This window comes from Chiloscyllium plagiosum, unplaced genomic scaffold (assembly GCF_037043375.1).
Source record: "Chiloscyllium plagiosum isolate Xiang-an unplaced genomic scaffold, Cpla_swu_hap1 HiC_scaffold_19, whole genome shotgun sequence".
NCBI classification, from domain to species: Eukaryota; Metazoa; Chordata; class Chondrichthyes; order Orectolobiformes; family Hemiscylliidae; genus Chiloscyllium; species Chiloscyllium plagiosum.
Genome location: NW_028270157.1, coordinates 15760542 through 15770532, shown reverse-complemented (window position 1 = coordinate 15770532; position 9991 = coordinate 15760542). Strand labels below are relative to the sequence as shown.

Below are 9991 nucleotides of genomic sequence, written 5' to 3'. Positions count from 1 at the left end.
GTGAGTTGCTCATGAAGAACATGTGGCCTTCACATTGCATGTTATTGGTCATGTGGACATTGGTAGTTACACAATTAATTTTGAGATCTTTGCCTTACAGTATTTGCAGGTTGGCTGAAATTCTTTTGTCCAAGTAATGGGCTAGCAGCACTTAAGGACAATGACTGTTCCCTTCTTTTATCTGCAGCGCATTATGTTTAATGGCTGTTCTCAAATTGTGATCCTCACTGCACACCAGTCCACATAGTAATACATCAGACCAATAGCACCCCAGAACATGGGTTACATTCAATGTTTAACTATTTAATTTCCCTTGAAGGATAAAACACAAACGTATTTGCAGAAGATGACTTTCTGCTGAGAGGGGTAGTCAACCTCTTAACTTCCTTGTTAGTCTTTCTGTTGCAGCTTTCCAGACTCTGTTTAGGTGTGACATTCCTCAGATCTATACTATACACTGTCAGTCACTGAATTTACATTTGCAGTCAACTTTAGCAGTAGCAGTCCCATTTAAAAAAAATACTTTTTAAGTACTTTGGGACTCTAAACCTTTATCATGACTTTGGTATTTATTAAGTTTCAATGTGTTCGCATATAAAATAATTCAATGCCTAACTACCTCAGTCAGTCGGGTATGAGACCTGGGGGCTGTGGGTTTGGGCTCCACATTGAACACTGTTGTTCAGATGGTCTTTTGGTACCGTGTTGTTGTGTATAACTTGAAGCCAGAAGGTTTGGGCTTAAATCGCACCTGTCTTGGAGGTATCATAGGATGTCTGCTCGCATTGCTTTTTCTTTGTTAAGAAAATATTTCGATATTTTATCTGAAACCAAGTGACATAAATCACAAAGACACTAAAAACGTACGTTTTAAAAGTAGTGTTGTTTTCCATTGTAAGTTATATTTTAAGCATTGTAAGTAATATTTAAAACGCTTCCCATGATCTTCAGACGGAATATAAGCCAATTCCAATTCATGACATCAAGGGAAGCATGTCAGTATTACTGCAACAGTCAAGATGTTACACTCACACTGTATCCACACTCTGCAATAAACACTAACAGAGATATCGACTTAATAAATATTAACAGAGCTATTTTGCACAGCAGACGATTCTGCGGAGCCGGTTAACAACGATCGAAAGGGACAACTTAATGTTGCAAAAATCCAAAGATTTGCGTTGCATAGGCGGGCTGGCCATGGGACGAGCTGTCAATCAGCCCGCTCAACGCGTGCGCGAGAGGTGCCGGCGGCGGCGCGGAGAAGGGCGGGGCCCCGACGCGTCAGAAAGGCGGGGCTTCATCGACGTCATGGAAACAATTACGTCAGGCTGTTCCCCGCCCCCCGCCTGCCGCAGACCTCCAGGAACCACGCCCCCTGGAGGCGGGGAGGTGGAGGCTGGCGATCGGACGGAACGAGCCGGGCCTCGCTCTCCAATGGCGAGGCGGGCCCGGCACTCACGTGATGCGGCCGGCGGCGGGAGGCGGGTTCGGGTTGAGTTGGGGGGGGGAGGGAAGAGAGAGGGTGAATGTGTGTGTGAGAGAGAGAGAGAGTGGGGGAGGGGTTAGGAAAGGGAGAGAGAAAAAAGGAACTGCTAGTGCCCCTTCCTCTTGCTCGAGTTAGTCTAATGTGTTCAGCCTGACTTTCTTCATCCACCTGTTTGCAATAGGCCTCGATTTCCCCCACCCCTCCCCTACACACACAAACAACATCCCCCTCCCTCCCACCTCACCAACCTTTAATAAACAGCCTCAGGATTGATGGGGCTTGTGCTTGAAGCAGCCTCCAAGCGGGTCAGTCAGGAACTGGCCTGTTGCTGAGGGACAGGGGGAGGTAGGTAGCCAGCCCTCACTCGAGGCAATAGTCTCAACTTTACCGCCCTCTCCCTCCCCCCACTTTCGCTTTAAAGCCGAGCTAAGCGACCGATATACTTGAATTTGGGCTGCAACGTGACACTGAAACCGGGGACGGCCTCTACTCTTTTTAGTTGCGGTTGTTGTTAAGTTTATTTTTTTTTTGGCTGGAGGTCAGAGGGTAAAGGGCAGAACCCCCACCCCCTGCCGGCAGCAGGTCCGCCCAGGGCTGTCCTGACCTGGAAGCAGGAGAAAAGAAGGGGGTGTTTAAAAACAAAGTTCTATTAGTAGGATTTCTTTCTTTCTTTCTTCTCTCTCTGTGCTCAGCTTCTATATGTCTCGCTGTCTGCAGGGGGATTTTTTTGCACCAGGTAAGCGCTCGTGGCTCTTTTGTGTATGGCTTTCGCTCTCGTATTAGGAGAATATAATTTTATTTCAACCTGTACGCTTTTAGAGAGCTGGTTTGCCTATCGAGCCTTTTCATCGTGTAAGCAAATTGCCACTTATGTTTTGCATGAGGCTATTCTGTAATGAAGCCTGAGCTGTGCGGATCCGAGATAATCGTCTGTGCTTGTTTACTGGGTTCATGACTTAAAAACGTCTATCCTCAGTTTTGTCGATATTTGTCTGATGTATTTTTTAAACTACCGTTTTCACTGAAATTTAAGCTTTGGTTTTAACTCAGATGCTCTGTTAGTTAAAACCCAAGAGCTCTCTTGACCTTGAATGAAATTGATTCCACTTCACCCACCTAGCTCGCTCCACAGCTGCTGCCTGTCTCTCTCTGTTCCTGCCTGGTGTGGGATTTGGGTTCCATGTTCTGCCGCCTAGTATTGGAAGTGGACGAATGAGCGGGGTTTCCCCGGCTCGCGTGTCTTTTTTAATAACCGGTTTTCACTTCCATCTGGTGGATCACTTGTGGAACTAACTTGTGCGAAAATGAAGTGTTTATTCCGAGCTTCAAAAGGCTGCTATCCTGAGTCCGAATGGGTTGCAAAATCGGTCGAATTATGTAACAGGTATATTTTAGGAAGAATACTCAACGCGTACTTGGGACAGTAAGATAGGTACGGGTTTGAACTTTTCGAAAAACCTCTTGTCTGAATCTGTGCGGTTGCCTATGTTCTGAATTCTCCCCCCGGTGGAGATGTCTCTTTCGGAAAAGCTTCCAGACCTCCATCAAATGGCAACACCCTTATACCTGTGCCGGTTTCACATCCTTCTAATCATCCATCTTGTACCAACGTCTGTAATTATATCCGTATTTATAAGACGTAAGTTCCTTCATGAATCATCCTTGAGCAGGGTTGGTGGCCCGATGCTAGTTCAGCCCAAACGACTAGATGTTGGGTTGTGGTTGTGGTTGTGCCGGTATTATATAGTATTGTGTTCTATTGATAATCGATCTTGGCGTGTGGTAAGTACTTTATCAGTATAAATTAAGATTTTTACCCAACGGCTTTCATTTTCCCCATTAGAAACGACTGCGCGGGGTATAGTGTCTGAATATCCATTTGATGTTTTGCTTGTTACAATTGTCCATTACGTTCCGAAAAGTGTCCCCGGTTGGGCTCAATGTGGACTCGAAAGGCACGTGGATTTGAACCAAGCTAATCTTAAAGCCTTAGACTCTGGTTTCTAGGTTTTTTTCTTTGGTATGGAAAATGTTTGAACACTTCTAAATAAGAAAACTGTTGCCTCGTTTATTGAGGAAGATGTGCTATCTAGAGAGGTGCTAGCATTTGACATTTCCGAATAACATGTAACGAATTGTAGCTTTCTGAAGGGCTGATAGTTGATGGCAGACCAAACCTGGATTAATCGCAGGAAGTCTGATGGGGCACCCTTTCAGGGCAGGGATCTTAAATTCGGTGAGCCCCTTGCGACTGAGGAACTAGGCTAGCGCAGACGTTTTGTGGTTCATAGTTCCTGTTTAGAAAGTTGAACGCGAGTGTGGATTTATATCTGCCCACATCTCTCCAACTGAGGGTGAGCTAATTTTGAAAATGGGCATATCAAGTGAGTGGAGTAAAGGCTCGAGAAACTTGGTTTTCGTTAACCAAGCACGTGGTCTGTTCCGGGGAATGTTTTAGAGTTCAGTGTTATAGAAATCTTTTCGGATAGGGAATCAGTTGGGTATTTTTTAATGTGTTTTTGTAGTGCCATCTTTCTCCTGTCTAGAAATAGTGACTACTTTTGCCGGAAGGTGTTGCGCCATCGGTCACTGATCACACACGAGGACCATCCGACTCCAACTAAACTGTGGCTGAGTTCACTCCTGACTGGGAACAGTATTATATTTACAGAATAGGGACGTTGATTTTTCTTGTAAATGGCGGCTGAAGTATTTGATATTCAGAAGCATGGCCGCACTGCACACATGTTCATTTCTCAATGGTGGGTCAACTCATTGCAGCAAGTTAACTAGTCTACCTATGTTTGATTAATTGCTTATGCAGTCATATTTGGGATTAACAAAAAAATTTTTATTTGTGGCCTTTAATGGTACCAGGTGCCTTAGGTTAACCTCTTATGTGATAACCAAGCCTCTTCCCTGCAAATAACTTAACGTTCAAGCTGTTTGTCATAGTCTGAAGAAGATTGTTTGCAGGTTTAAATTTTAAAGTACATGTTAAAACTGAGATCTCTAAATATTTTTCTATCAAAATAATCTTTAGCCTCAATGGTATTAAAGCTGATTTTCATCAAACTTGTTTAGCTGTAATTTGCATGTTTATACTTGCATTGAAATAGTTTTGCAAGCCACGCTGTATGTATTGCCTGTGTTTTTTTCCTGTGTTCTGGGGATCTAATTTTATAACTCAGCTTAAATTAGGGTCTAGCAATTACAGCCTGCACTGAAAGTAGCAGTACTTATCACTTAGAAAAAAAACTAGACCATTTGAGGCTTTTGAAAACAAGTTCAAGCATTCCCTAATGTAAATAAACCCTGAGTTGATTGCAATTAACTTTTACCTGTATTAACTCTAATCATTTTGAAGGGATTCACATTTGTATTTGACTTGCTAATGTTAGCCTCCAACCAACATACCATTCAGTAGTCATTCATGTAGATTCCAATATCGTAAAGTTTTTCCAGAAGAGAGGATTGTACACTTTATGGATTTGGGTGGGGATAACAAAGTAGGGAAAAGCTGGTCCAACTCAGTCACTGACCTGGGATAAAAGTGAGTAGTATGTATTTGAATAATATGAAAGTTGGTATGTATGATTTCTTTGCAGGCACAGGTTTAGCTTTTTTTAAATTAAACAGTCAAATGTTTGCTTCAAGAATACAGTTGCTGATAAATTTTTGAAAGTGATTCCATCTAGAGTTTTCAGTCAGTTTTTGTTTTAATATACTTAGTGTATTGCAGAAGGGCCTGATATGAATGGATATGTCCCATTCTCCATTATATTTGCTGCATTGTTGTTTTTATCATGGCCAATAAGTCAGTGCTGTTAGAAGCAAAGACAGGATGCGATGCAGACCCTGAGAAGCAGGGATTCCTTCTATTGATGGTGACAAATAGATGCTGTCAGCAATACTAGATTTTTGCAAACTTTTCTTTCAGACTATTACGTTTTACATTGTGGTTATGTGGGCACTGTGCAGGAAGTTTGGCACGTGTTTTTCACCTGTCACAACTTCTACACTGAACCCTGTCAAATGTAAATTTAATTAAGCCATAGATGTTAACCAAAAAGGGACATCTTTAACTCTGAAAAATGTTCTGTTTATTTCAATAAGTGTAATAAAAGATTGTCTCCCTATTGGTCATGCAGTGTTTGGTCATCCTTGTCCCACTTTCCACACTCCTGAATTTCTCTACCTAATTATTTCCCCTTTTTTTTGTGCCCTGTTCTCAATTGTTTCTTGAGCCAGGATCTCTTGGATGTTGGTGATAACTGAAATGCAAGACTTCTCTAACTTTAGGACAGGTTGCTGAGGCAGCAAATTTGTGGTGAAGGCTGGGACAAGTGCAATGTTCAAAAGGCATCTGGGTGGGTATATGAATAGGAAGCATTTGAGGGATATGGGCCTTGTGTTGGCAAATGGGGCTAGATTAGGTTGGAATATTTGGTCGGTATGGGCGAGTTGGTCTCTGTGCTGTACATCTGACTTAAGTATATATGTGGTTTGTGCAGTTTTGAGTTCATACTAACACTGGTCATTTTGGGATCACTTTTTCATTTAAAGTGATTTGCCTAATGTTATTTCTAATTTAAGGAAAGGAATACATATGGAGTTTGATAATCCTAAGTGCATTCGAATATCAAATGGGGACGCTAGTGCCAGCAGCAGAAGTAATCTAGTCTTAACAATATGCTACAGGATTTGTAAAAGTACTGAGATCTTGTTTTCATATGTTTCTAGCTGCAAAAACATTAGTTTGGAGTGGTTGGAAAAGTGTTTCCAGTATGGCTGGAAGCTTAATTTAAAAACTGAAATGAAAACAAATGTTGAGGATATTTGGGTCCTGAAGTGTTAAATCATCCTGTATCAACTTCCTACAATTGCTGCCCAGTCTGTGAAATATTTCCAGTACTCGTCAGATTTGCAGCAGCAGTATTTTTGATTTTAAATTACAGTTGGCAAATTGTTTCATTGAAGCCAAATTGCACACTTTATGCAATTTGACTGGTTTGATCATTTTCTTTTTGGTATGGGTCAGTGTTTACATTGCTTTCATAAGGATGTGCCACAGTGCAAGCTTTTGAAGGTAAGCTGGCAGTTGTCATTGCTGTTAAGTTGTTGGAAGATTAAACTTTGTGTTAAATGAATATCTGAAATCCGTCATTGATTATCAAATCTTTAAGTGGTCATATTCAAGAGTTTTCATCCTGTTCCCTTCTACTGGGGAGACAGTCACACCGTAGTAATATCTCTTGTAATCCTGAGTGCTGGGCTGATGTAACAAGAGTTCAGTTCACACCTTGACAGCTGATTGGAGTTTTGAGCTTAATTAGCAAGAAATCTAAGCTGAAAGCTAGCCTCTAACAGCTTTTTGTTTTTAAATTTTAAAAAAAAATCTGCCTGGATCACTAGCCTCTTGTTTTAGGTAAATCTGTTTCTTACCGGTCTGCTCTACATGTGACCTCAAGCCCCTCCACGATGATTCCAAGTCTTCTGAAATGATTGAGGAATCCATGTAGTTCAAAGTCAAATTGGGAGTGGACGGCAAATAATCTTGACAGTTATATTCCATCTGTGGAAGAACAAATTTCTGTCTTGCCTTTGTTCTTTTGATTTAACCAGTCTTGAACAGAGATCACAATCAATACCACTTTGGTACATTGACTGCACCATGTTTCCTATTCTAGTTAGGAGTCACTTGATAGTAATGAGGAGCAAGAGCTTTTACTGTTCCTTCCCTCTTATCTCTACTAAAATCAAATATTTTTACCACCCACATAGCATAGTAATCATACCAAAAACTTGTCTGACTTTGCCACGTAACAAAACTGGATTACAAAGCCATAAACTCACTTTCACAATAACATTGCACTGTAATTGTAATGAAGGCAAGTTGAGATTTATTTTTACCCTGTATCTCCTAACTATGTAGTATTCTTCCAGTTGAAAGATTGCTAATTCGGATCCTAGCTTGTCTGGTCTTCAGATCTGTTTTGAGTTGCACTGAACTTTGGCTCTGCTGAAGGAAAATGTCTGGAAGGCAGGTGCACTGTATACCTGTAAAGTGAACATGAGCAGTGGAGCAAAGGTGAAGAAGTATGAAGTTAATTTCATATGAAGCAATTGGTTGCAAAACTCAGGACAAGCAAATTTCGAATAGTGAAAACCCCTAAATTGGCATAGTGGGTTTTACTAGAGACAGCAGTCAGAAACTTGTTTTATTTGCGATTGTTTTACCAAAGCATGGGAAAGTCATTAATGGAGGTAATGGATTTTGAATTCTAAACTTGAAGTACAAGTGTTACAGTAATTTCTGAACTCCTGAATTCCCAAATATGGGGGTTATTCAACCCTAATACTTAGCTGAAACTTTATTGCTGGAACAGCACAGCAGGTCAGGCAGCATCTAGGGAACAGAAGATCCGACGTTTCGGGCACATGCCCTTCTTCAGGAATGAAGAAGGGCATGTGCCCGAAACGTCGAATCTTCTGTTCCCTAGATGCTGCCTGACCTGCTGTGCTGTTCCAGCAATAAAGTTTCAGCTTTGATCTCCAGCGTCTGCAGACCTCACTTTCTCCTAATACTTAGATCTACAGGGGAAAGTTTAAAATCCCCAAAGCTGCGCTTGTTACAAATTCTCAACTTTTTTTTTTAGACTTTATAATGTAGATCTACTGCAGATTGGATTCATTGCAGTATAGCTTTCATCTTGAAGATCTAGCTCCAGCTATTCATTTTCAAAAAGTACTCTAGCCAGGTAATAGCTAATGCATTTTGATCAATAATTATTTTTGCGCAAGTACTGAAGAAACTGAAGACCGATGAAATGACTTGCTTCTTGACCATTAGTGTCATCAACCTGACCTGGCCTGTTTGCTTCAATCCACTGTTAATTAATAATTGAAGTAGGCCCGTCCATATCATTATCTGATCTATCCACTGCTGTCATTCTCATGAACAGCAGTGGAAAATTAATACATTGCAAGCCTGATGCAAATTTGGTTAGAGTATACCATGACAGGCATGTAGTAAAGTTGCTTTGTTAATGTACATGGGGTGTCTTTAAATTATTTGAGGACTTTTTAAGAAGCTTTGTGCTCAGATGTATTTGAAATTCTAATCACTTGAGGTAACTGCTTGTTCTACTACTTTTTCTGAAATACTTGGCTGGCCTTTTACTAGGTCAGGAGATTTTTGATTTATGGGTTAAGTTTTTTTTTTTCCTTCGAGACAGGTTGCTGTATCTTGAAACAATTTGAGGGAGCTTCTTTTAAAAAGAAAAATCAGTTTTTGTCCTTAAGAATGCTTTACACTAACTGCTAATGAATGAGATTTTGCTGATTGACCAATAACCATACTTTCTGCACTGACACAATTTTGTCTTTTGCATGAAGCAAAATCTAAGTACTGAATTCCTTTTTTTTTCTAAAGGGATTATACAATTTTTCCGTCAATGTGAAAAGGTTGATTTGATTGGGGTAATGGAGGAAAACAGTTACTGATCGAAGATGTGCAAATTGTTTCTACAAGGTTTTGTAATTGAACCTTCAGAATTTAATGGTGTTTAAAAATAGACTTCAAGATTTTTGGTTCCAATTTTTAGTTTGTTCCTATTCTTTGAGCTGGCTTAGTTTTGAAATTTTGAGTACTAAGTGTGCAACCAAGCAAAAAAGTAACCTCCTGACTATTAACTCGTGTTTATCATATGGATTTGTAAGAAAGCTGGCAATCTTCTGTAAAAAGTACAATGAACACTGCTTCACTGAATTGCACTTCATTGTCAAAGTCTGCAATCTTCAGTGCAGAGAATTTTAACTGACATCATTGATCTATTTGGTGTTCCTGCAGGCAATTCGTGTCAGTTGCATAAAATGGAAACCTTTGGCCCAACTCCTCTATTTTGAAGTTTGGACATTTTTTTTTTTTCCCTGGCTTCTGTGAAAAGGTTTCCTAGGTTAGAATAATGAGCAAGTCCTAATTGTCAAGCACTTCAAATTTTGACAAATGTGTTTTTCAGCACAAGTATACTTTGAACCTTCAGTTTAGTAAATGCAGCATACTATAAATGATGGCAATCAGACATGGAGTGCTGGAGAAACTGATAACAACATCTGTGGCTCAATTTGTTTGGAATCCAAATGACTCTTCATAATTGCTAGGGGTTGGGAAGCTGGAGTCTTGTGCGATAGCCAAAAAGTGAGTGGAACAGAGGATACCCAGGACAAAAGAGTGGTGGTGATAACAATAAAGATGTAAAATGAGTGGAAGTGAAAGCTGTGAAAAGGGGTGTGTCCGTTCTGCTGTGAGCAAGATTGAGATCACAAAGCTGCAGGTGAGGACAAAATGTAAGAAATGGAGCATGGAGATCATACTCTAAGTGGAAAGTGAAGTGGTCCTCCAGCTTCCATTAAGCAACATTGGAGCTCTAGCCAGCCCAGCATGTTAGTGAGGTGGCTTATTGCCATGGTAAGCAACTGGGGGGAGGAAAGAGAGAAACT

General features: G+C 40.6%; 1 protein-coding gene across 8 annotated transcripts in view; it reads left to right on the top strand.

Moving 5' to 3' along the window:
- The first annotated feature begins 1607 nt into the window (after positions 1-1607).
- The window catches only part of atp2b1a (ATPase plasma membrane Ca2+ transporting 1a), a 111757-nt gene continuing 103373 nt past the window's right edge, over positions 1608-9991 (top strand). The window contains exon 1 of one of the 8 annotated variants that reach the window (XM_043709908.2): positions 1608-1834. The gene's annotated coding sequence lies outside the window, so the exon portion shown is untranslated. The other 7 variants (XM_043709906.2, XM_087997042.1, XM_087997047.1 and 4 more) reach the window with 7 other exon arrangements.